Genomic DNA, 25,998 nt, shown 5'->3' with positions numbered 1-25,998 from the left:
TGGATGGCAAGCACTTAGCACAGTACTCACACAGAGTGAGCACTCAGGCAGGCGGCCTGTGTGCGTGTATGAAGCCTACGGGAGGATAAACTTGCTAATTAGATTTGAGTCCTTCCTGCATCTCTCACACCTTCACCTTTCCTTAAGAGCTCCCGGGGGCTGCCCCAGGGAGGTCCCGTGGCCTTGCTCAGCACACGGCATGATGCAGCATTTGGCTCGGGCACAGAGCTTTGCTGGGAGCTCTCTGCAGACCAGGGGAATCAGGACTTTAGGTGGAGCGGCAGCCTGGGAGGCTCTGCAGCTCCCCCCCGTCCTCGCGTCCTCACACACATGCATATGCACAGCCCACGGCTCAAGAAGACACATTCCACTGGGGACTCCGACCCCCAGGAAGGCGAGGACCACTGAGGAAGAGGCGGGCTACCCAGGAGGGCCCCGCTGGAAGTCAGCTTCCCCCACGCCAGCCTCTCCCCCAGCCTGGTTATTTCAGGTTATTTCCCAGCTGAGAATTTCTCTCAAATTGGTGATTTTTCATATTGTAAGTTTTAGCCACAAATGAACCATGAACAAGTCCGCTCCACGCAAGTCTGTCACCCGTAATTACAGCCCATGATAAACATACCACATTGTCATCATCATCAGTCATGGTGCATTATTTGAAATTAAAATTGTGTCTCCTCTTTATGGGGAGAAGAGGTTCCAACGGTGAAGGCAGCGGGAACGACAGTGACCTTGACTTGCTTATTATATGCCAAGAACTGGCCCCAGAGATATTCATTTCCAAGAGTTTAAAACAATCTTAAAATAGTTCTGTCTCGCGGGATTTTCTCATTAGTATTGTCAGGTTATTTCCATAATGGAACTATGTTTAATGAGTCGAGCTTCAGCAGTCGTCAGGAGATGGGTGACCTGAGGAACGACACCCTGTGAGCCCCTCTGTGCCAGGGTCCGGGTGAAGCCTGGGCCCTCCGCCTTCTCACGGCCTCTAAGAGCGTGAGGTCAGGCTCTCTCTTCAGCAAAGCCTGAGTCTGGCCTCACGATGCTTGGTGGTGGAGCTTCCACTCGCGGGCTTGGCTCTTCCTTGCTCTCAGGGGCCTGGGACCCAGCCCCTGGAGAGAATCCACAGACTCTCTCTGGAGTCACAGTTCCTGTCCTAACAGCCCTTCTCCAGGGCTTCTCCCAAAACCTGGGCGAGGCGAGTACTGTGCAGTCTCCAACTTCAGGCAGATGGCCTCTCGATGATCATTCACATCCAGCGTCAAAACAAGGTGCATGGCGGGGGGAAGGCAATAGAGGGGAAAAGAAGGGTAACAGTGGGGAGGTGGGAGGGAGGAACAGAGGAGCAGGGACAACGTGAGGAGACAGGGAGCACCCCGGAGAGGATGCAGCCACGGACGGGGACGTGGGGCGCCGCCCGATCCCGCCCCGCTCCCACTCCTTCCCCGGCTAGGAGCCACCCACCCGGCCCAGTCTCTGCTCGTCAGAATCTGTGGAATGAATGCAGGCATTCCTTCTGATTGGAGGTACTTATCACACTTCCATAGTCTGTATCATGTTTAACAATGCTTTATTTTTTGGCGTTCCACGTGGCATTTGGGATTGAACCAGGAATTGAACCCGTGCCCCATACATTGGAAGTGAGGCATCTTAACCACTGAACCGCCAGGGAAGTCCCTACAACATTTTATTTTAGAATGAAAACTAGAGGTGGAGAAACCCTGATAACAACTATGTATATGAATCTATTCATATGTAATCACACACACACACATTACACTTTATGTATATGAATCTATTCACATGTAATCATATACACACACATTACACTTTATGTATATGAATCTATTCACATGTAATCACACACACACACATTACACTTTATGGGCTTCCAGGTGGCACCGGTGGTAAAGACCCTGCCTGCCAACGCAGGAGATGTAAGAGATGTGGGTTCGATCCTTGGGTGGGAAGATCTCCTGGAGGAGAGCATGGCAACCCACTCCAGTATTCTTGCCTGGAGAATCCTCTGGACAGAGGAGCCTGGATGGCTACCATCCGAAGGGTCACAAAGAGCTGGACCGGACTGAAGCGACTGAGCACGCATGCATGCATGTATTACATTCTATATTTTTAAATGTATAATTTACCAAAAAAGTGTACAAATCTTAGGTGTACAGCATGTTGAACTTTCAAAAACAGAACAGACGTAGTTTGTGCGAGATTCCGGAGCTGACCGGGAGGCTCTGCAGGACCTTGATCAGCTGAGCAGCCGGGGCACGGCCCGCATCCTGCTGCCCGAGTCCCAGCGACGCCTGAACCAGCCAGGGGAGCGAGCGCCGAGCCCTTGTGCTGCAGCCTCTCCTCAGGGCCAGGAGCCGGGAAGCCGAGAACCCCCCAGGCCCGAACCCAGCCTCTTCCCGTCACCCGAGTCATCACGACCCACTTCAACAAGCGCCGTTCCTACGGGCTCGAGGCCGAGGTCAAGAGCAGGACTGCTTCCCAGTGTAACCATCGGGCAGAAGAAGACCTTCGCTATTGGCCGGAAGAGGTGACAGGCATGAGCACTGGCTGGACGTAAAAGATGGCATAATCCTCTGTGAACTCATGAACAAGCTACAGCCAGACTCGGGGAAGGTCAATGAGCCCTCATTAAACTGGCCTCATTTGGAGAGTACTGCGACTTGATTAAAGCTATCAAGCTTACAGCATGAAGCCACGTGACATATCTCAAGCAGATGACCTTCCAGAGAAAGGAAACAGCACCCAGGTTCAGACGCTGCTCATGGCCCTAGAAAGCCTGACCAAAACAAAAGGATTCCATACAACCATCGACGTTGGAGCTAAGTATGCAGAAAAACAAGATGTTTTGATGAAGGAAAATTAAAAGCTGGCCAAAGTGTAACCGGTTTGTAGATAGGAGACAACACATGCGCCAGGCGAGTAGGGAAGACAGCCTATGGAACGAGGAGGCATCTTTGTGATCCCCAAGTGCAAACCGGCAAACCTTCGGATCAGACCATAATTAGTCTGCAAACGGGCACCAACAAAGGAGCCAGGCAGGCAGGAATGTTAGCACTGGGTACCCAAAGCGACATCTAGACGCTAACATTACAACCCATGGGCAACTCCACAATCTTTCTACAGGTAGGTACCGACAAAGTTGCTTCCCAGAAAGGAATGAGTGTGTACGGACCTGGGCGGCAAGAGTACGTGCTGCTCCCACAGAACCTGTCATTCGCAACGGAAGCCAAGGAGCAGGAGCCGGTGAGTCAGAAATCAGTGACGGTGATTATTGGGCAGGACACCCGGATGAATATTCATAGTGAGCATCGAGATGACTACCCCAGAGATCACCAGTGTGGTGACCAAGGCACTGGTGATTAGATTCACACAGGAGCTCTGTGTTTAGACTGTTGCTTTTATTCAGCGAGAAACAAGCTAGCCTTGAGTAATTTTTATCTTGCCTTCGGAAAACACTATCATGTTCATTGTACCTAACGGAAACATTGCCTTACATGCATTCCTTTTTCTGCCTCTTCCCTTAGTTGCCTTTTAGTATTGTGACGGTTAAATTCTACAGCATAACCAATAACTCACATATGAAGTAAAAAGGAATAATGTGAAAGGGGAGTACTCCTGTACAGTCAATTCTTTTATTAAACATCTATGCATTTTTACAGTCCTCTGCTTAAACTGGTATTTCCAAACAGTAGGAAGCTTTTCTCTTTACACTTCAGTATCTGATTTCTACAGGGAAGACTAAACTCATGCCTTAGCTAACTGTGTAGGCTAAGTTGAATGTGCGTGCTCAGTCATGTCTGACTCTGCAACCTCATGGACTGCAGCCCACCAGGCTCCTCTATCCATGGGATTTTCCAGGCAAGAGTACTGGAGTGGGTTCCCATTTCCTTCTCCACGGGATCTTCCTGACCCAGGGATTGAACTCACGTCTCCTGTGTCTCCTGCACTGGTAGGTGGGTTCTTTCCCACTGAGCCACTAACTAACTGGTCTTTGCCAACTAAATTTAAGATGCAGGATTTTAGAAATTTACATATCAATGATTCTACAGTATTGTTTACTAATTTTTAAATAAAGTCCTGATCAGTGTTGGGGGCGGGGGTGGAAAAAACAGAACAGACCTGTGTGAATAGCAGCTTAGTCAAGAAAATAAATTAGCAAAGCCTCCCAGAGCCCTACTCATGCTGCTTCTGACCATGGACCACCCCCCACCAAGGGTAACCACTGTCCTGAATTTTAATGTGAAGCTTAGTCCTGCCTATTTTTGAACCTCATATTCTGCGCACGTATTCTTTCTTGCCTGGCTTCTTCCACTCTACGCTTGTGAGCTTCTTCCACATTGCTGCTTGTAGTTACACTCCTTTCATTCCCGCTGACATATACTACATTCCACCGTGTGAATGAATATCCCACCGTTCACGTATCCATTCTTCTATGACGAGCTTTTGCCTAGTCCTGTGTTCTGTGTATTGAGAACAGCGCTGCTATAAACATTCTTACACTCATCCCTTCAGGAGACTCCACACACACACGTTTACCTAGAGTGAAATCACTGGGTCCTACATACACAAACGTATGTTCCACTGTAACAGATGTTTCTATGCATCTTTCCCAAATGTACCATCTTGGTCTATGTGAGTCTCAGAAGCAGGACTGCTGGGCGCTGGGTTTCTCTCACCACTGAGAAGCAGTCCATGCCATCAACAAGTCATGCAAAAAGAATAAGCCTGTAACTCTCATTCGTTTTTGCTATTTTTTTAATAAGTATGTTGAGAAAGAACAATCACTGCCGAAGTATCATTAACTGAAAAATGGCCAGCAGAGGAGGCTGACCCCACACAGGGCAGCCCTCCTGTTCAGGCCAACAGCAGCCTCGCCCCGTCCACAGAGACAAACCACCCACCCACCGCGTGCTCGCGTGCCAAGTCGCTTCAGTCACATCTTGACTCTTTTACAACCCCATGGACTGTGGCCCACCAGGCTCCTCTGTCCATGGGATTTTCCCAAGCAAGAATACTGGAGTGGGTTGCCATGCCCTCCTCCAGGGGATCCTCCCGACCCAGGGGTTGAATCCATGTCTCACATCTCCTGCATTGGCGGGCAGTTTCTTTCCCACTAGTGCCACCTGGGAAGCCCATCCATCCACTGGGCCCACAGCAAGTACCCAAATGATGGAAGACAGAGGACCCTGAGAAGGGCATCTCATTTAGTTCCTGACTTGCTTTTCCCAAGTTAGACTTAAAAAGCACGTGAATGTATTCCAGTGACGGGAGATGAAAGGGAAATGGAAACAAGACGATCATTACCATGTAAACCAGGTGCTCTCCAGACACACGCTGAGACTCAGCGGTTCACAGACTGCTTTCCACTGGACAAGGTCGTCACAACAGTGACAGAGCTCCACGGGACAAGCCCCCTCAGAGAGCCTGCCTCTCCACCTTATGAAGCCCTCCGAACACTGCCTCAGACACTGCTGCGTTTTATTCCATATGCTGAGAAGACAAGTTTTCAAGTAAAAGCCCAGTGAGGTCATACAGGGGCCACCTGAGCAGTATTCATCACCAAAGGTGGGAACAACTCAAATGTCAATCAGCTGGTGAATGGACAAACCCAATGCAATACATAACCATACAGCGAAACGCTGTTCAGGCATAAAGAGGAATGAACCACGGACATCTGATATAATGTAGATGGACTTTGAAAACATTAAGCTAAGTCAATGGGAAAAAAAATGTTAGTCATTCAGTCGTGTCCGACTCTCTGCAACCCCGTGGACTGTAGCCCACCAGGATCCTCTGTCCATGGCATTTTCCAGGCAACAACACTGAAGTGGGCAACAATTCCCTTCTTCAGGGGGTCTTCCTGACCCAGTGACTGAACCCAGGGTCTCCTGCATTGCACGCAGATGCTTTACCATCTGAGCCAGCAGGGCCAGACACCAGACGTCACATGTGGTACGCTAGTCTTTATACCAAACGTCCAGGACGGGCAAATCCACAGAGACAGGGAATAGACTGCTGGCTGCCAGAGGAGGTGGGAGAGAGAAGCCAGGGGAGTGGCTTGTTAGTGAGTCTGGGGTTTCCTTTTGAGGTGATGAAATTAGATACTGGTGATGGTTATACACCCTTCTGAATATAATAAAAACCACTAAATTGTATGCTTTAAAAGAGTGAATTTTATGATATGTGAATTGTAACAATTCTAAAGAACATCAACTTACGACTCAATAACTTGACTGAGTTACTGAAATCAGACGTGGATTTGACTTTCATCTGCTGAATACATGATGCTGGGACAGATCATCTAATAAGCCCTCCAAGCCTCAGTCTCCTCCACTGTAAAATGGAGGTAATAAAACAATGATCTCAGATGGCACTTGTGAGACTCAAACTTAGATGTGGAATCTAAAAATTACAACAAAACAGTGAATGTAACAAAAACAAGCCAACTCACAGAGAACAAACTAGTGGTTTCCAGTGGGGCGAGGGGCGGGGCAGGACAGAGGTAAGAGGTTAAGAGCAATAAACTGCTATGTATTAAATAGATACGATATTAAATAAACTGTATTAAATAGATAAGCAACGAGGATATATTCTACGGCACAGGGAACAGAGCCAATATTTTACAATAACTATAAATGGAGTACAACCTTTAAAAATGATAAATCACTACATTGCACACCTGTAACAGATAATATTGTACATCAACTACACATCAATTAAAAAATAGCATAACCTTCAGAAAACAAGGTGATAAAAGTTTGGTACAGTGATGACACATAGAAAATGAACAATAGGACCTTCTCTGACATAAACTGCAGCAATATCTCTTTGGATCTGTCTCCTACAGTAATGGAAACAAAAACAAACAAATGAGATCTAATTAAGCTTAAAAGCTTTTGCACAGCAAAAGGAAACCATAAACAAAATGAAAAGACAACTTACAAAATGGGAGAAAATATTTGCAAATGATGCAACTGACAAGGGATTAAGCTCCAAGATACAGAAACAGCTCATATAGTTCAATATGAAAAAAAAACAAACACCCCAATCAAAAATGGGCAGAAGACCTAAGTAGACATTTCTCCAAAGAAGAATGCAGATGGCCAAAAGGCACGTGAAAAGATGGTCAACATGGCTAATTATTAGAGAGATTCAAATCAAAACTACAATGAGGTATCACCTCATACCAGTCAGAACGTGTGTGTGTGAGTGTATTAGTTGCTCAGTTGTGTCCGACTCTTTGCGACCCCATGGACTGTAGCCCGCCAGGCTCCTCTGTCCATGGAATTCTCCAGGCCAGAATACTGGAGTGGCTTGCCATTCCCTTCTCCAGGGGATCGTCCCAACCCAGTGATGGAACCCAGGTCTCCTGCATTGCAGGTGCATTCTTTACCATCTGAGCCAGCAGGGAAGCCCCACCAGTCAGAATGGTCATCATCAAAAAGTCTACAAATAATAAATGGTGGAGAGGGTGCAGAGAAAAGGGAGCCCTTCTACACTGCTGGGGGGAAGGCAAACTGGTGTAGCCAGGATGGAGAACAGTAGAGAGGTTCTTCAAGAAACTGAAAACAGAGCTTCCATACGATCCTGCAATCCCACTCCAGGCATATAGGAGAAAACCATAATTCAAAAAGATATACGTACCCTAATATTCACTGAAGCATTATTCACAATAGCCAAGACACGAAAGTAACCTAAATGTTCATCGATGGGTGAATACATAATGAAGATGTGTGGTACATATATACACAATGGAATATTACTCAGTCATTTAAAAAAAAGGCAAAATAATGCCACTTCCAGCAACATGCATGGACCTATAGATTGTCATATTGAGTGAAGTAAGACAGAAAAAAACAAGTATCATATGATATCACTTAAATGCAGAATCTTTAAAAAAAATGATACAAATCAATTTATTTGCAAATCAGAAACAGACTCACAGACAGAAAACAAATGGTTTTCCCTATGGTTACCAAAAGGGAAAGGTGGGGAGGATAAATTAGGAGTCTGGGATTAACATATACCACTGTGCTGGGCTTAGTCGCTCAGTCGTGTCTGACTCTCTGCAACCCCATGGACTGTAGCCCACCAGGCTCTTTTGTCCACTGGGATTCTCCAGGCAAGAGTATTGGAGTGGGTTGCCATGCCCTCCTCCAGGGGATCTTTCTGACCCAGGGATCGAATCCAGGTCACCTGCATTGCAGGTGGATTCTTTACCGTCTGAGCCGTGAGGGAAGCCCAAGAATACTGGAGCGGGTTGCCAAGCCCTCCTCCAGGGGGTCTTCCCAACCCAGGAATCAAACTGGGGTCTCCTCCACTGCAGGCGGATCCTTTAGGAGCTGAGCTACCAAGGAAGCCCCAACATATACACACTGCTGTATATGAAACAGAAAATCAACACGGATCTACTGGGAGCACACAGAACTATACTCAATATTCTGTGATAACCTATAAAGGGAAAAAAAATCTGAAAAAGAATATGTATGTGTGTGTGTATTTGTATATAACTGAATCAGGGTGCTGAACATCTGAACTAGCACAAGACTGTATATCAACTTCATGTCAATAAACACACAAACAAAAGAAAAAAGAAAATGCCCAATAAACTAGCGTTGATGCTAAAGTGACAGAAATAGCAGAAACTAGCTCTTCACAAACATACTTTCGACATTCCTGGGATACACTCATCAGGGACATCTCTCAGACCCCTCTATCCACTAAAGGGTATGATTTTCTATATATTACATAAGGAGTTAAACTGGTGAGGCTGCTGTTCAGTCAAAAGGGGGAAATCCTGCCATAAAGGAAGAAACATCAATGAGCAGAGAACCGGGATGGGAAGAGCTCTCTCCAGGGTCCACGAGGCTGAGCTGTCTAACAAGGGGCTACCGCTGGGAGTGCTTGCTGGCTGAGGACCAGCTGGACAAATCGCCCCCTCCTCCTCCCATTCCCCCAAGAAACCATGCTGAATGCCTTCCCACCCTCCCCCTTCTTCCTCAGGTAAAGGCAAGGATGTTACCACCAGGGATGCGGACCCCAAAAAAGGCAGATCCCATCACCACACCTCTCAAAGTGCTGGGCAAGCTGCTCCTCTTGGAGGTGGCAGAAGCAAGTGTGATAATGACGGTTTCTACTGTCCAACAGACAACTCCCGCCAGATCAACTGTCCCCCATGCCTGCCTCACCTTGTTACTGAAACACATTCTATGCAATCCCCCAAAGAACAAGTTGTAATAGGATCTTTTTAGTTATCACTCTCAGCAATGCCAGGAGTACTCCAAAATCAGAAGTTTCCTTAAAAGTAATATTTCAGGATGGTAGTTTCAAATTTATCCCGTAATTACCAAGGGCTGAAGAAAGATTGCCTAGAGCGGGTGCTCTTCTCCATGGTCCTGGGGCCATCCTGGTGAATGCCAGTCACAGTGAGAAGATCCTATGGAACAAGAGCTTAAGAATAAGACAGTAGATTGACTTTTTTTTTCTTTTTTTTTTTTCCCTAAATGTAGCTTATTGCAATTTTTAAAAATCATCACATTGCTTTCAACTTTTTAAAAAATGATGTTTTAGAACATCTTTGGTTTGCTGTACTGCTCCTTTTTCAGAAATTATCTACATATGTATAAAAAATTCTGACTGGTATATTCTAAATTTTCAGGGTTTTGTTGGGTATCAACAGAGCTGTTAAGAATCAGCTGGTTGCAACTCTACTCCAGTGAAAAAAATCAGCTGGTTAACATTTTAGAGTCAGATAAATTTAGATCCATCCCTTACTGGTTATTTTACTGGAGAGAAGCTACTTAACTTCTCTGAGTATCAGCTACTTCTTCTGTAAACAGGATATATTACCAACTTGATAAAATTTTTTGAAAATTAAATAAGATCATGTATAAAAACACTATTTTAGAGAAATGAGATAAGGCATATATCTATAATGCATGGGGGCAACCCACTCCAATATTTTTGCCTAGGAAATTTCATGGACAGAGGAGCCTCGCGGGCTACAGTCGATGGGGTCTTGAAAGACTTGGACGCAACTGAGGACTCAATAACAATAATCTAGAATGCATACAGATGCCAGCTTTCAATAACCACTATTATTATTGCAACTAGATGACTAAACAACCGTGTTTGACTCTAGTTCAATACTGCTTTCTTCAAGACTTAATCCATCTTTGGGGGTTGGAGACACCTGAAGATACCTGGCCTTCTGTGACTGCTGTGAATCTATCTGTCACACAGGAAGTTCTGGGTTTAAATGAAGTATTTGTCTGGCCTCACCTCGTCAATAAAGTCCTGTGGAAAAGGAAAACGCTTGTTCCAGACACATTTTGTGCACTACTTCACAATTCTCTCACCTCTGCCTTATGAGCTTCAAGCAGAACTACCAACCAGGAGAATTACACAGTACCCATCCGGGATGGAGTTTCCTGGCACCCAAGGGTGGGACTCCTGGAGGCGTGGGGAGTTTACCCGTATGCAGCGGCCCTGAGATTCGCCACGGGGACACTAGTGCACAAGCCCCACAGCCCTGAACTTCCAACGCCCCTGAATTTTCTGACCGCAAAGCAGCTCCTTCTTTCGGGAGGAGAGCTGCCCCTTCTTGCCTGGAGACCTGCAAAGAGCTCACCTAGTCAGCTGCCTCGTAAGGTGATGCTCCCCTTCCTCAAAATCCTTCCACCCCTGCTCATAATTAGGGCCAGGGCTCAGCACAGCCTGCAGGGAAATTTCCTATCGAGAGTTCCTGCTCTTGCAAGAAACAGCTTTATACTAAAGGACTTTCAGGTTTCACTGTTCTGTACAGATGGGATGGAGAACGTGTGGGTGAGGAGGGGTTGATGCGGTGAGTGTCAGGCTGGACTGAAGAGACCTTATCAACCAAGAAACACTCTCCTGTAACTGGTGGCTTAGTATCCTGGCACAGACACCTGAAGATGGTCCTCAAATGTTGGGATGGTTCCTGGAAGCCTAGGCGCAAGGATGGCCTACTGTGAATTAAATGGAGATTCTGGGACTGCCTTGGCATGATATTGAGAGATGAGGTGAAGGTTTGAAGCTTGAAGGGTTAAGATTGGACTTATCATGAGAAAATAAAGAGCCCACTATCCGACCATGGGGACTTCCCAGGAGGCACTGGTGGCAAAGAACCCAGCTGCCAATGCAGGAAACATAAGAGACGTGGGTTCAATCCCTGAGTCAGGAAGATCCCCTGGAGGAAGGCATGGAATCCACTCCAGTGTTCTTGCCTGAGGGCTCCAGTCCATAGGGTCGCAAAGAGTTGGACACGACTGAAGTGAGTTAGCACACGGCACGCACAGCTGACCACGATTCTAGAGAAACCCAGAGGCTGCTCCCTTCTCTAAAGGGTAAGCGCGCCGGTGAGATGTCCCGTGGTCTGGTCTCCGCTGGCTGGAGTTGACATGGGCGATGCTCCCTGGTACTGGGCTCTTTCGGAGGACGACAGGATTCCAAAAGAACAGAGGCCAAGGGGTGACAACTAAGCATCAGAGGCGAGACGAATGTAAACGCCATAATCAAAAGCAAGGTCCGAGTGACAAATGGGGTGCTTTGCTCGTTAGGAACCCGTGGCCGTGATGGATCAGCTGTAGGCAAGATGGGTGGACTGACTGGAGGTGTTATTTGACTTGTAAATAAAAAAAATCAACAGTGAGCTGGAGGGACTTCCCTGGTGGCCCAGGGGCTCAGACACCATGCTCTCAACGCAGGGGGCCTAGGTCCAATCCCCGATCATGGAACGAGATCCCACTAAAGATCCTGCACGCCACAACCATGACCTGGCACGGACAAATAAACAAAATTTAAAAAGAAAAAGTAAACAGAAACAAACGACAACAAAATTAAAAAGTGAGAGGGAGTGAGCTGGAGAACAGAAGACTGACATCAGCTGCTATAATCCACAGGTTCACAGGCCACTGGAAGAGAAGAGGCTAGGTCTCTCTGGAGAGGAACCGGGCCAGAGAGTTCATAAGATAAAGAATTCACGGGTCCTGCTACAAACATCTGTAACTGCTCATGAGGATCTTTGGCACTGGGGAAGGTAGATGCCAAATCTCTTGTGTTGGACTGGGTCTGAGTTGACCCCGAACCCGTGGGACCTAAAAGCTAGTTCTCCAGTTGGAGTGGAGGCTTATGCAGTCCCAGTGACTCATCTGTTTCCTAGGGAGTCGAGCAGGTCCACACAAGCATCTGTGGGTATTTCCCCAGCCTCCAGCTGTAAAGTGCATAGAGATAAACTCAGACACTAACAGAACCCTCACAACAGCTCCCTAAGAAGACCCAGGACACCATCTCTAGAAAAGGAATTTCTACAGATGCTGTTTTTCTTACATCTGTAAAACAAAATAGTACTCTGTCCCTGACATCATAGCTGGCAGTCTAAAAAGGTAAATTAAAAAGTAGTATATTTGCCTTTAGAAGATGGTATGAAGGAACATTTATGGGCTTCCCAGGTGGTGTTATTGGTAAAAGAATCTGCCTGTCAATGCAGGAGATGTAAGAGATGAAGGTCTGATCCTTGGGTGGGAAGATCCCCTGAGGAAGGCATGGCAACCCACTCCAGTATTCTTGCCTGGAGAATTCCATGGACAGAGGAGCCTGGCGGGCTAAAGTCCATGAGGTCGCAAAGAGTCAGACATGACTGAGCAACTTAGCAAGCACACACATGAAGGAACATTCATACTACAACAGCTTTTTGTCATGTCTGACATTCCTTGCATTTCCATGGTATTTAGTGACCTAAATTCTGCCTGACATCAGGCAAGCTGAATATAAATAAATACCACAAAAACCCAAGAACAAATAGACATTTGGCAACTTGAAATTGAGTAGTTAAAAGTTACTCATTTGGGCAAATGAAATCCCTACTCTCCCCACAGAGTTACCTTCTTCTTAATGACCGGAAATAGAACTTTGTAGGACAAATAGAAAGGGGGAAAAAAAAATGACACCGGTTTCTGAAACTGAAATGAACAGGCTATAATTAGGAGTACCTTCAGCTAATTTCTGCCTTAAGAAGAATATGTTATGAAGTGATTTAACACTGAATTACTTATACTGATTATCTTAAATAATTTCAGGTGTCACAGTTCATCCAAACAGTGATACAGAAAAATTCTTACAGCTAAGGAGTAATATTCTACTTAGTCTTCCTTTATTTGCCTTCACAGTGCTTTGCAAAGAGTAGATACTCATTATGTAGTTAGTGAGAGCCATTTGTCTATGACAAAAGACCACTATAAAAGCAGTCCTTTGCAGACCAAAGTCTAACTATGGGTACACCATTCATTTTGTTTAGTCATCCTAACACTTAGAATCTAAATGGAACATGAATTTTGGTTGAAGAAATATCACTGGCTGTTAAATCTGAAAAATACCAGGGTCCTGGAGTGAGAATATAAAGTGGTATCCTCACAAGTACATGGCTTTACATTCTGCAATGGAGCTTTTCAAAAGCTTTGCAGATTGGTGTTATTCACTATACCTGTGTCTCCCCAAATTAATGTATTGAAGCCTAATCCCCCATGGGATGGAACTGGGAAGCTGCTTTGGGAGGCAGTTAGGTTTAGATGAGATCATGAGGACGGGGCCCCATAATGGGATTAGTGCCCTTCTAAGAAGAGGAGACCAGAGTCCCCTCTCTCCCTGCCATCTGAGGATGCAGCAAAGAGGTGGCTGTCCACAAGCGAGGAAGAGGGTCCTTGCCAAAACCAGAATCACCCAGCATCTTGACCTTGGACTTCCTGGCCTCCAGCACTGTGAGAAAGAAATGTTTGCTACTTAAGCCGCCCAGTCTACGGTTTTCATTATAGCAGCCTGAACTAAGATAGTTGTCCTCACATCTACTTTAGAAATTATTTTAAATTTAACCATACAAGTAATACATGTGTAATTTCTCATTGTACATTAAAATTCAAATATGATAGTGAAAGAAAAATTCCCCTTGGATTTCACCTTCTCTTCATCCCAATTTCCTTCCTGTAGGAAAGTATATTCCCAGTTTGATGACACCCCTTTCAAATTATTTCTGTGGGCATGTATACACACACACACACGCGCGCGCATTCACAAACACATATTCTCTCAACGGTATACAGTTGTGTGTGTGTGTGCATTTTAATATAATTATATTAATTCTTTGCAACTTGATTTTTTTTTTTTAAAACTGCTGTAATAGGATTCTGTGGAATACTGGTTTATTTAGACATTCCTTTATTGATAATCATTTAGGTTGTTTACAATTCTTTTTTTAATTTTTGTCACAAATAATGTAGCAATGAACAAATATCTCTTTACATCCATCACACACATTTTCAGATGGGACAAAGGAAATAAAGGTACCCATCTTGCCCAGCTTTGCAGTATGGACTAGAGAAAAACAGAGAAAGCTCACCGGCCTCTGGCTTGCTTTCCAAGGTTCTCCCTACATAACATAAGGTCATTCATTTTGCTTAATCAATTCTGATGCCATTAAATATATATATATATATACTGAAATATATTTTTTTAACTGTATAAATATAATACACTTATGAAAGTGAAAGTGTTAGTCGTTCAGTCGTGTCTGACTCTTTGTGACCCCAGGACCGTAGCCCACCAGGCGCCTCTGTCCATGGGATTCTCCAGGCAAGAGTACTGGAGTGGGTAACCATTTCCTCCTCCATGGGATCTTTCCGACCCACATTTTGATTCCAGGTCTCCTACACTGTAGGCAGATTCTTTACTGTCTGAGCCACTGGGAAGCCCTACAATACAATTACATGTGTGTGTCTGTATAAATGCACATACATTCAAGTTAGCCTTTGCGACAACTCCTACCGGATCAGCTACATTCTTTTAAAAATTCCCAGACATGTCTTTCTCTGCACATCAGGGCCACAGAGAGGACCGTCGGGCAGCCTTTACCAAGAGGGCATTCCACTGCTCTGAGACCAGGAGCAGAATCCCTGAGATTCTGAGACACCTTCCTCCAAGGAGCACCTCCATTTCCGGAGATGTAGCTTTTAAGCTGCTTTACAGAGACACAGCAGAGCAAACACCAAAGGGCAGAAGCAGCCCCATCTGGATGCCAGGTGGGATCCAGCAGAGATGATGGAAGGAATGATGAGAGAGATAACAGTGCCGGACATTTTAACCCTGGACCACGCCTCGTGATAAGGTCTTCACTTAAGGCCACTTAAGGCCTTCCCTTAAGCACGGGGGTTGGCCCTGTGAGTACTCACCGTCCATAGGTGAGGAAATAAACCAGAGAGAGGTCAGGCCCCTTAACCGGGATGGCACAGCTAGCCAGAGGTCGGGTCAGGATGTGACCTGCTTGCCAAACTCCAGGGCAACCGTTCTCCACTGCTGGGTGCTGCCTAACTAGCTTCATGATGGCATCCACTGAGACTTCCCTGGTGGTCCAGTGGTTAAGAATCCGCCTTGCAATGCAGGGGACTCGGGTTCAATCCCTGGTGGCGGAACTAATCTTCCCCACGCGGCAGAGCAGCTGAGCCTGAGTGCCACAGTGAAGAATCCTGCCACTAAGACCCAATGCAGCCAAATAAATAGATAAATATTAAAAAAAAAAAAAAGAGAGAGAGAGAAGAAGAAGGCATCATCTTTTCACATTAGGCCAAATATATGACATTCCTTCAGAATACATGCATTTTTTAACTTAAATTTGGTCTCCGCACAGAACAAGGTCCTAAATCATACTGGTCACTGCTGCCAGGGGTTCTCTGTAGAGCATCCTGCTGAAGGGTCCTGGGTACGCTATGACCTGGCACAGGGGAGGAACGCAGCCAGACACCATATGTATGTCACGTTCTGTATTTATCAGTGACACCAAAAGCACAAGCTCAGATGTTTGCACGGATCTTTCCGTGCGTGTATGTGTGTGTTTTTAACTTGTGTCTGTTTTAATCTTATTGCCCCAGCTATCAAAACACAGCAGCTGGGGAAACATGCAAACAGTGTACAGTAGTAGAGCTTTTCAAGCCAAATATTTATTTCCTAGAAGGGCTAATTCTTAGAAAGGTTACCTTATTTATACCACAAGCATTTGAGATTTACTACTTACACTTAATGAAAGCCAAAGGTTTAGAGGGTACATGACTCCCTTTCTCCTAAATCAAGATGCCTTTCAACATAGTGGAGACATTCAAGTATTACTACTTACATGATAACACAGTTAATCATAAGAAGTTTTAAATATACATTCAGTTTTAATGAACTTGATTGAGGCAGCGATTGGGGAACCTTACTCTTGTTTAAAACTTGCAATACCTTCTTCTCTTTTCCCTAAAGAAGCTCTGTGCTCTATTTAGCTGAAAGAGGAATCCAAAGAGAGTCCCGCTAAAAGTTTGCCAGGTTCTCAGAAAGGTATTCTTTTCCACCTTCCAGCTGGATGACACCACTTTGCAATGGTGCTGCTAGCAGGGACGGGAGTGGGGACCCTTCCTCAGGCAGCAGGTCCCTATGTCTACAACGTTTTGGGTGGTTCAGAATGGACTAGCTACCCCCTCCCCCAGTGCACACACTTCATCACATGACTGAGTTCTGTTTTCTACAACAGTCAACACCATGTGAAATCATTTTCATTGATTTACTTACTTGCATATTATCTGTCCCCAGTCACCCCCATCCCACGGGAGCTCTAAGAGGGCTGGGGCTTCTCCCATGCTCTGGGTCTCTCCCATGTTCATCACTTTATCCCCACGCATGCCACAGTCCCTGGGCACAGTAACGCTTACAGATATTTGCTGAATGAATGAATGAGTTGTCTGTGAGATGTCTAGTCAAGAAAGTAAAAATAAGGGACTAACCTGGCAGTCCGGTGGTTAAGACTCCATGCTTCCACTGCAGGGGGCATAGGTTCGATCCCTGGTTGGGGAACTAAGATCTTGCATGTCACTTGGAATGACCCAAAAAAAAAAGGATCTAAAGATTCTGTTAAACAAATTCCTATTCATCAAAAAAGTGCTTTACAAACTCACTGGTTAGGAAAAAGACTGGGCCAAAATCTTCATTTCTCCTCACTCACTGCTCTGGAGGGATACACAAATCTTTCAAGTTCAGAAAAGGACTTCTCCATAAAACAGATTTTCAATGGACTGTTTTTCCCTTTCGGCAAAGGCAACAGTCACAGAGTAATTACAGCCTTGACACCTCACAGGATCATAAATTAACTGAAAAGCTTTGTACCTCCCCCGACTTATCTCTCCTTTGACTGTCAGCAGGAACCCGTTAGGGAAGCAACACGATACCAACTCAGTGGTTGGGGACAAATGCTTCAGGTCAGCCATAAACGTGTCTGATTGTCTTTGAAAATTAAGCTCTTCTATAGCCGAGCCATACGCGGTTGCATCATTAATATCGCAACTTGACACAAGAACAAAAAAAGACAGGCCCCATCCTCCAGGGCGTTCAGTCTCCTAGGACATCAGTCTGTAATTTAACATAACGAAATCGACATGTAGCTAACAATCCCCCTGTATCCTGGGGGAGTAAATGTATTTTCAAGTCATCTTGAGAAGACACAGGGACTCAAAGAATGCATGCCTTAATATATGCTGGATTTCAGAAAACCAAACCGTACCGCTCACTGGCATGAGGTATACGTGACGTCCCAGGACCCACCTTGCCCAGGTCACTCGGAGTATCTGGCGAACCCCACAATCCCACTAGGTGTACAGACGTGGCAGATGGGGAGAGAGAGCTGCTTCGGGGAGAGTATGGTGATCACCAAGAGCAGCTCTTCTCCACCCACACGCATTCACGGTGGTTGCTGGCGAGGGGGTTCTTTAATACAGTGTGATAATAATAATACAGTGTTTAATACAGTGTAAACTATTAGTACTTTCATTCATTCATTCACTGGATGACCTTTGGAAAGGTGGTAAAGGTCAGGCATATTAACAGCAAACCAGAAACGCTTCCTGCCTCCGTGGAACTTAAAGTCTCGTGGGAAAGGTTGGCACTGAGCTAGTGATTCTAAGTGTGATATTAAAGGGAAATTTAGTGTACTCCAGCAATATATAGAGCTGAGGGAATGAACCCAGCCTGGGAGACCAGCGAAGGCTCCCTTACGGAAGTGGAATTCCAGATGCAAAAGCGCTCTAGGTGGAAGATGCAGCTTGCCCAAAGCCCCTGAGTCTAGAATTAGAACATCAGATAAGCTGTGGGCAGATGACAAAAAGCAAAGAGAAGTGTGATGGTGAATTTTATGTGTCAACTTGCTGCACCATGGGGTGCACAGATATTCAGTCAAACATTCAGGATGTTTCTGTAAGGCTGTTTGGGGATGAAATTAGCATTTAGTCAGGCGATTTGAGTATAGCAGGTTGCCCTCCATAATGTGGGTGGACTTCATCTAGTTGAAGGTCTGGCTAGAACAAAAAGAGAGAGACTTCTCCAGCAGATAGCTTTCAGACTGGAACTGAAACATCAGGTCTCTTGGGTCTCCAGCCTGCTGGCCCAGTCTACAGATTTTGAATTTACGAGCCTCCATAATCACAAGAGCAAAATCCTTATAATAAATCTCTTCACACACACACACATCCCATTGGTCTGTCTCTCTGAAGAACCCTGACTAAAACGGGGAATAAGGAGGGATGACGTGGTGTTGTGGGTGGAGGCCACTCAAAGGTCCAGTGATCCCAGTGATCCAGTCACAGGATGAGAAGGCAAGGAAGGCGTATGGGGCGATGGTGAGCCCTGGGAAGGCATTTAAGAGAAGTCCCACGGCCAGATCAGCGACACTGAAATGGTCTGCACGGTGCAGCGTGAAGAGCAGGGGGATGGGGCAACGGTCGGGCCCAGGGTTACCTACAGGACTACTGCTGCTGCAGCATCAGATGCAGAGGCCTGGGCTGGGGTAAGGATGGGGAGACGCTGAAACAGGAGGATCTGAGAACCATCAAGCAGTTTTCATCCATGTGACTGGATTACAATGTCTTTTCTCTTAGAAAAGTGAGATAAAGCATCCTGTAATTCTCCTTCAAGGAAAGTACTTGCTACTACAGTGGATTCACTGCTTCTTCCAATTGGAACATATTTATTTGCCTATATCTTCCATTCTATTGATTCCTCTACCTAACAGTGACATAACCGTGAAAACAGAAGCCAAGAGAAAGAACAGATCACAGTGCTGGCTGAATCCCCAGACAGGAGCACACCTCTCCATCCAGCGGGCGGGCGGGGGTGCACGGCCACAGACTCACTGAGCCAGCTCCTGTCTCCGCAGACAAGCGCTCTGGGTCACAGAGCAAGAGACCAGGCCTCCCTCGCTTACGACGCCTAAAACAGACTGAGGTTAACAAAGCCGCCTATGAATGCCCATGATGGCATTTTTAGATCTGTGTGGTGCAAATAATCTCAACCATCTTTTTAACCCCTGACGTCCAAATGCAGAGGATGAACAAATAGATTTGCTCCTCAAAGCACCCTCTGTGCTTTTTAAATGGTCTTCCATCGCACAGCATGAGGAGTGAAGGGACCAGGGGAGCTCCTGGGGCTGCTGGTGGAACCTCTCCACCCGGCATAAGGTTTGACTTTCAGCATCAGGTTATACATGTCTCTTGGGAACATTTTCAAAGCAAGTCCTCCTGACCACGTTTCCTGCATCCTTTATTTATGACTCCAACCTGGGCCCTTCCTGCTGGGCTGGCCTGGCCCCAAGCCGGAGTGCTGTAAGTGGAAGGCCTGATGCAGTCTGGGCACTGCGCCAAGTGAGGACCACTGATGCTCCATCTCTCTGAGTAGGAACTAGGCTCCTTAACTCCCTGCTGCCACTGAAGGGTTTGACTACTCACTTAAGGTCACCCCAGAATCAGGTCACACAAAAAGGGATTCCGAACAGTCCCCCCTGCCCACATATTGAGACAGTTTACAGGACTCACTCTGCCCAATTCAGGAAACGGTAAACGGGCTGTAAAATCCCTGCCGGCTGAACCACCGAGAGCGGGCCAGCGCCCCGCCCCTATCTCCGGCTGCAGCCACTCTGCAGGGCCCGGCAGAGGACGTCAGGGCTCCGTTCCCTGAGGGTTCACAGCTGGAAGGGTGCGGGGCCAGGCGGAGCGGAGGGAACGGGAGGCTCCGAACTCCCGCTTCAGTGTAAGAACGTTCACCCCTCTAGGCCTTCCAGAAGTCAGCACCAGGGCACTGGGAAAATGCAGGATGGATCGGACCACTCAAAGATCATTCAAAACCAATGGTAACCAGGCTTGCCTCGGCAGCCCATATACTAACAAAACCTACGGTAACCAATTAGGAGTTGGGCATTAGCAGATACACACTGCTACGTATAAAATAGATAAACAATAAGGACCTACTGTATACCACAGGGAACTGTATTCAATATCTTGCAATAACCTACAACGGAAAGTAAACTGAAAAAGAATACACATACATATGTGTGTGTATGTGTGTGTATTTGAGTCACTTTGCTATATACCAGAAACTAACACAACACTGTAAACTACACTTAAATTTTTAAAATATCTAAGGTAACAAGGCCGTGCACACACGTGTGTGCACACACACACACAATTAGCACCTCAGAAGCAAACCAGCAGCCTATGGCAGCAGGAGGTGACTGCAGAAATATTAACGGTACACAAAGACCTGACGGGACGGAGATGCTGGTTTTCCAGGGCCAGACCAGAGAGGCGGACGTATAGCCTGCTGCCAGCTGGGAGCCCTCAAGGCCAGGGGTCCGCGTCTCCAGGCATGGAGCTCTGGCGCGGGCACCCATTTTTAATTTTCTTAGAGCAGAAAGAGCTCCTTCCTGTGGATGAGAAGTTCAGCTGAAGGCATTTCCCTTTCCTGCTGGCTGGAGAATTACAAAGGTTATCATTCTAACCTGCTACTCTGGCTCTCCTTCCATAGGGTGAGGAACATATGAACTGATGTTACTCACTTTTAAATTGCACATGAGCTCATTTCATTACAGAAACGTGCTGCATAGCCAAGCAGACTGCACCATCATTAGACACTAGACGTAAGAGCAAGTAGCATTAGAACCGAGATCTGATATTAGACACCAGCCCAGCCCAAGAGGCTGATTCACGCAGTAAACTCAAGGGTAGTGCCTTCAATGTATTTATGGCAACAAGCTCAGCACTGAACACGGTCGCGTCCTAAGCGGTTGTTGAATGAATAAAGGATACAGCCGCTCCAGCCACGGGGAAAACAGCACAGAGAGCTGTGGGCCTGGAGGCTTGGGCATGCCCCAGACCTCGTGACATCAAACCTTCCACAGCGTCACTTCTGGTAAAAGGGAGAACTCCAGATCCAGAAGGGAGTGGAGGCTCTTCTCTGGGCAGGAGAGGAATGCGCTATCAGGATGGTAAATATAAAAAAAGAACAGTCCCCTTGTGGCCACAGAGCACCGCGTCTCAGCTCTTCAGTTCAGTGCTTGGCTTTGTCACTTTTTATGCCACACCCAAGTGTGTGTGTGTGTGTGTGTGTGTGTGTGTGTGTGTGTGTGTGTGCATGCTCAGTCGCTCCATCACGTCCAACTCTCTACAATCCTACAGATTGTAGCCCACCAGGCACCTCTGTCCATGGAATTTTACAGGCAGGAATCCTGGAGTGGGTTGCCAAGCCCTCCTCCAGGGGATCTTCCCGACCCAGGGGCCAAGCCTGTATCTCTTCCATCTCCTGCACTGGGAGGGAGGTTCTTTTACCACCAGCACCAGCTGGGAGGTCCATACCCTAAGTATGTGCATCCCTGAAAGACCCTGAAGTCCTCCAACCCAGGCCGCTGGTGGATACTGCTGACCCAGGAAGCTAGAATTCCTTCTATAGATTTGGCAGAGACAAAAAAAAAAAACATCTGACAAAGCGAGAGTGACAAACCGAACAGGGATGACAAACCACTCCTGGTCTGGAAGGATATCAGCGTGTTTAATGACCTGTTAAGAAGGGTCATCTCACACACACTGTTTCAAGGAGACACCCCCAAATTATCTCATTTCCCTTTTTAATTGAGACAGATTTGATACATAGCACTGTGCTATTTTCAGTATCTCACGTCTTGCTTTCCCCTTCGGCAGAGGTGCCGTCTCCAGCTCACTCTGCAGGAAGCTCTTTGGCAGCTGGTTCTGTCTCTGACTTCCCTCTGACCATCCAGAGATGCAGCTGAGTGCCATCCGCGCCTCCCCTGCCCCGGGGACAGCCGCGAGAAACCCTGAACGGTGGCTGCCTGCCCTACACCAGGGCTCCGGGGACTGCAGCTTCTACCAAGCATCTCCCAGGGACGCTTCCCCCATGGCTGCACACAGACTCTTTCAAGCCAGGAATTAGCAAGATTCAGGACCAAGGAAATCAACTCTGAATACTCACTGGAAGCACTAACGTTGAAGCTCAAGCTCCAATACTTTGGCCACCTGCTATGAAAAGCTGACTCACTGGAAAAGACCCTGATGCTGGGAAAGACTGAGGGCAGGAGGAGGAGGAGAAGCGGGTAACAGGGGATGAGATTTGGATGGCATCACCGACTCGATGAATATGAGTCTCAGCAAACTCCGGGAGATAGTGAAGGACAGGGAACACTGACATGCTGCAATCCACGGGGTCAGAGAGAGTCAGACACGACTGAGCGGCTAAACAAAGCAACAAAGACTATAGCAGGCTCGGGAAAAAAGGCCCTCAGTTTATCTGTAAACACCGATAGGGGATGCTTTCTGGAGAAATGTTCACACTCACACCAAGGCATTTTGACTGCCAACACAGTCCAAAGAACTTACACGGGAAGTTAGAAAGGATATTATTAAAAGTATAGATTAGGGAATTCCCTGGAGGTCCAATGGTTAGAACTCTGTGCTTTTACTGCCAAGGGCCTGGGTTCAATCCTGGGTCTGGGAACCAAGACGCCACAAGCTGTGGGACGTGCCTGAAAAATAAGTATGTTAAGTTTTTTTTAAGTGTAGGTTATAAAACAATGTATACCTAATATATAAATTTTGCCTTTACAATTAATTGTAATATGTATATACATATACAATATGTAATTGTATTACAATACATTGTAAATGCCTGGAAGAGAGGTTGGAAGGGTTTATACTGAAGAAATAAACTTGCTCCTTGGGAGATGGGATTAGGTGATTTTCTTTTTCATGCTTGTACATTTTCTCAAGATTTTCTGCAGAAAAACACGTAAGGGCTTCTCCAGTGGCTCGGTGGTAAAGAATCTGTCAATGCAGCAGACACGGGGTCACAGCCCTGGTCTGGGAAGATCCCACACGCCGAGGAGCAACCAAGCCCATGCACACGGCGGCTGGGCCTGTGCTCCAGGGCCCAGGAGACGTGACCGCTGAGGCCTGAGTGCCCGAGAGCCCCCGCTCTGCAACAAGAGGCCGCCACGAGGAGAAGCCTGCGCCCCACGGCTGCAGGGTGGCTCCCACTGACCTCACCTGGAGAAAAGGCCACGCAGCAAGGAGAACCAGCACAGCCAGATATAAATCAGAAAAATATCTAAGTAAGAGGAAAGAAACACATTATATTTTCAAAGGGAACTAGATCTGGTCCGTCCAATTCTCTCCAGCCCCACCGCAACCACCCAGGCCCAGGCCCCGGCATCTCCTGCCAGTCACCTGGATCCGTACCAGAGCCTGTCAAGCAGGCTTGTTTCACCTTCTCTGGGTTCTTCTCACTGAGGCCGGAGAGCTCTTTTAAAAACCAGAAGTCGGATTGTGTCATTTCTATTCTTAAGGCCTTCCGCAGCAACCTGGCTGCCCTTAGGATTCAACTCTTAGCGGACGCACTGGCCCCTGGAGCCCAGCCTCACCTCCGGGGGCTTGTCACGCTCGCCAGGGCTGCCGTGAGGATGCGCGCTTCCCCCACCTGGAGCTCTTCCTCCCTGCTTCACTGGGCTACTCTCCACCCATCTCTGAAGCCCGAGTCTGGGTGCCGCTTTCCCAGGGAGACCCGCCCTGACCCGCACGTCCAGGGAAATCCGCGGTGGGTTTCTCTTCACGACTCTGAGGAGACTTGCATTACTCGCTTAACTTCTGTCTCCCGGGATGGACTGTGAGCCCCAGGATGGCAAGGACCACTAGAGCCCCATCCAGGCACATAGTAGATGCTCAAAAAGTGCTGAATCTGGGGGAGTCCACAGCAGTGCAGTGGTTAGGACCCTGTGTTCTCACTGCCAAGGGCCGGGGTTTCATTCCCATTCAGGGAACTAAGACCCCTCATGCCGCATGACGCAGCCCCCCACCAAAAAACTGAATCTGAATACTTTACTTTTTCAAAAATGAAGTTCTGAAAACCAGAGCAACGTTAAATAAAATCTCTGTATTTCTCAGCAGGCTGTAACTGTGATACTTAAGAAATCACATCTAAAAGAAGAGAATGTGGGAGGACAAACTTTTATTTTTGCCAATTTTTCTTGGAGCTACATACCTACTGTTCTCTCCTAAGACAAAACAAACAGCAACACTATCATAATCAAAGCTAATATAACTGGCCGCCTTTAAAAAACATGCACCATTCTTGTTCACATGAAACATGAAGAGCTGGGTTTGCTCACCCCTTCCACTCTGCAGCCTAGAATTTGAAGTCCAGGGGAAAACTTTTTGGCTGCACCTCGAGGCATCTGGGTCAGTTCTCTGACCAGGGATTGAACCCAGGCTCTCAAGGACCGAGTCCTAACCACCAACCTGCGAGGGACTATCCCAAGGCAACACTTCTTAGCTCATCCGGCCATCTGGTCCCACGTGGCTCAGAAAAACCACTAATAATCCAGGAAACAGTGAACTGTCGGCAGAAGGTCATTCTCATATGGCCTTGGACCCCTACCTGTCTCATCCTGCATAGCTGTGATAACTGCTGTGATACTTTTTTGAGTCTTTGCTCTTTGTTGTAACGCTGACAGATTTGCAGCCAGACATACACAGCACACTCCCGCTCACACATCCGTGCCGGTCACTGCCTGACGTTTACACGGGCTATGCCACGGACTGGACAGGCGGGCTATGCACCTGATGAGACAGGTGGAAGCTGAGGGACTTTCAGGAAAATGAGGAGAGGTACCACATTTTCTCTTACTCTCATAGCTGAGTTCATTTGCCCAAGCTGTTTTCCAACCTTCTAACTAAGAAAGTCGGTGACCCACACACAAAGTATCAATGATCCAAAGAACCGTGTCTGTTTGGTGGGAGAATTCTCCAGGCAAGAATACTGGAGTGGGTTGCCATGCCCGTCTCCAGGCGATCTTCCCAACCCAGGGGTGGAACCCAGGTCTCCCACATTGCAGGCAGATTCTTCACCGTCTGAGCCAGCGGGGAAGCCTATTACTAAGGCAGTCCTTGAAATACTGGGCACACCAGAGATCCCATCAGTCAGGATGGACTCAGGGCAAACAGCCGCCACACCTCAGCTGCTTTCACACCCCAGCTCTCTCCACCTAGGGCTGGCTGGGACTCTGTCTCCTCTCTGACTTGCCCAGGCTCACAGAGAAACCACCAGCCTCCAGGGCACAGAGAAAGACAGATCTGGAGGATCGTACGATAGTGACAACACGCTCTAGCTCAGAAGTGACACAACACACTTTTCACAGCTCAGTGGCCACAAGCAGTCATGTGGCCCCAGAGACACAGGAGGTGGGACGCCCAAGCCCATCACATGCCTAGAAAACAGGAAGCTTTGAAGACTGAGTCAACAGCACTGACGTCTGCACGGGGAATCAGGGCCGAGTGGGGTTAACAGCACGGGTGGTACGGCCAGCTCATCTTGGAGAGGTCACCGTGATCTCTTCAGGCCTCAGTTTTCTCATCCAGAAAATGGGGAGAGTAATCACATTTACCAGCTTCCCTGGTGGCTCAGCGGTAGAAAATCAGCCAGCAATGCAGGAGACGTGGGTTCAATTCCTCAGTCCCCTGGAGAAGGAAATAGCAACCCATTCCAGTATTCTTGACTGGGAAATCCCACGGACAGAGGAGCCCGGCGGGCTACAGTTCATGGGGTCGCAAGAGCTGG

The 25,998-nt window shown here is 47.1% G+C and overlaps 1 protein-coding gene and 1 pseudogene across 6 annotated transcripts in view; one reads left to right on the top strand and one right to left on the bottom strand.

Annotated features, from left to right (window-relative positions):
- The window catches only part of ANKRD6 (ankyrin repeat domain 6), a 175,965-nt gene that overhangs the window by 74,331 nt on the left and 75,636 nt on the right, over window positions 1-25,998 (bottom strand). Inside the window, exon 1 of one of the 6 annotated variants that reach the window (XM_043439466.1) lies at window positions 9,366-9,453. The exons of the other annotated variants lie outside the window; for them this stretch is intronic. The gene's annotated coding sequence lies outside the window, so the exon portion shown is untranslated. Of the gene's footprint in view, window positions 1-9,365; window positions 9,454-25,998 lie in introns of those variants that run through there. 6 annotated transcript variants of the gene reach the window in all.
- Window positions 865-3,381, top strand: LOC122422532 (annotated as a pseudogene).

The sequence above is a fragment of the Cervus canadensis genome, chromosome 20 (assembly GCF_019320065.1).
Source record: "Cervus canadensis isolate Bull #8, Minnesota chromosome 20, ASM1932006v1, whole genome shotgun sequence".
Lineage (NCBI taxonomy): Eukaryota > Metazoa > Chordata > Mammalia > Artiodactyla > Cervidae > Cervus > Cervus canadensis.
Note: the sequence above shows the minus strand (reverse complement) of the source record. Positions and strands in the feature narration are given on the sequence as shown.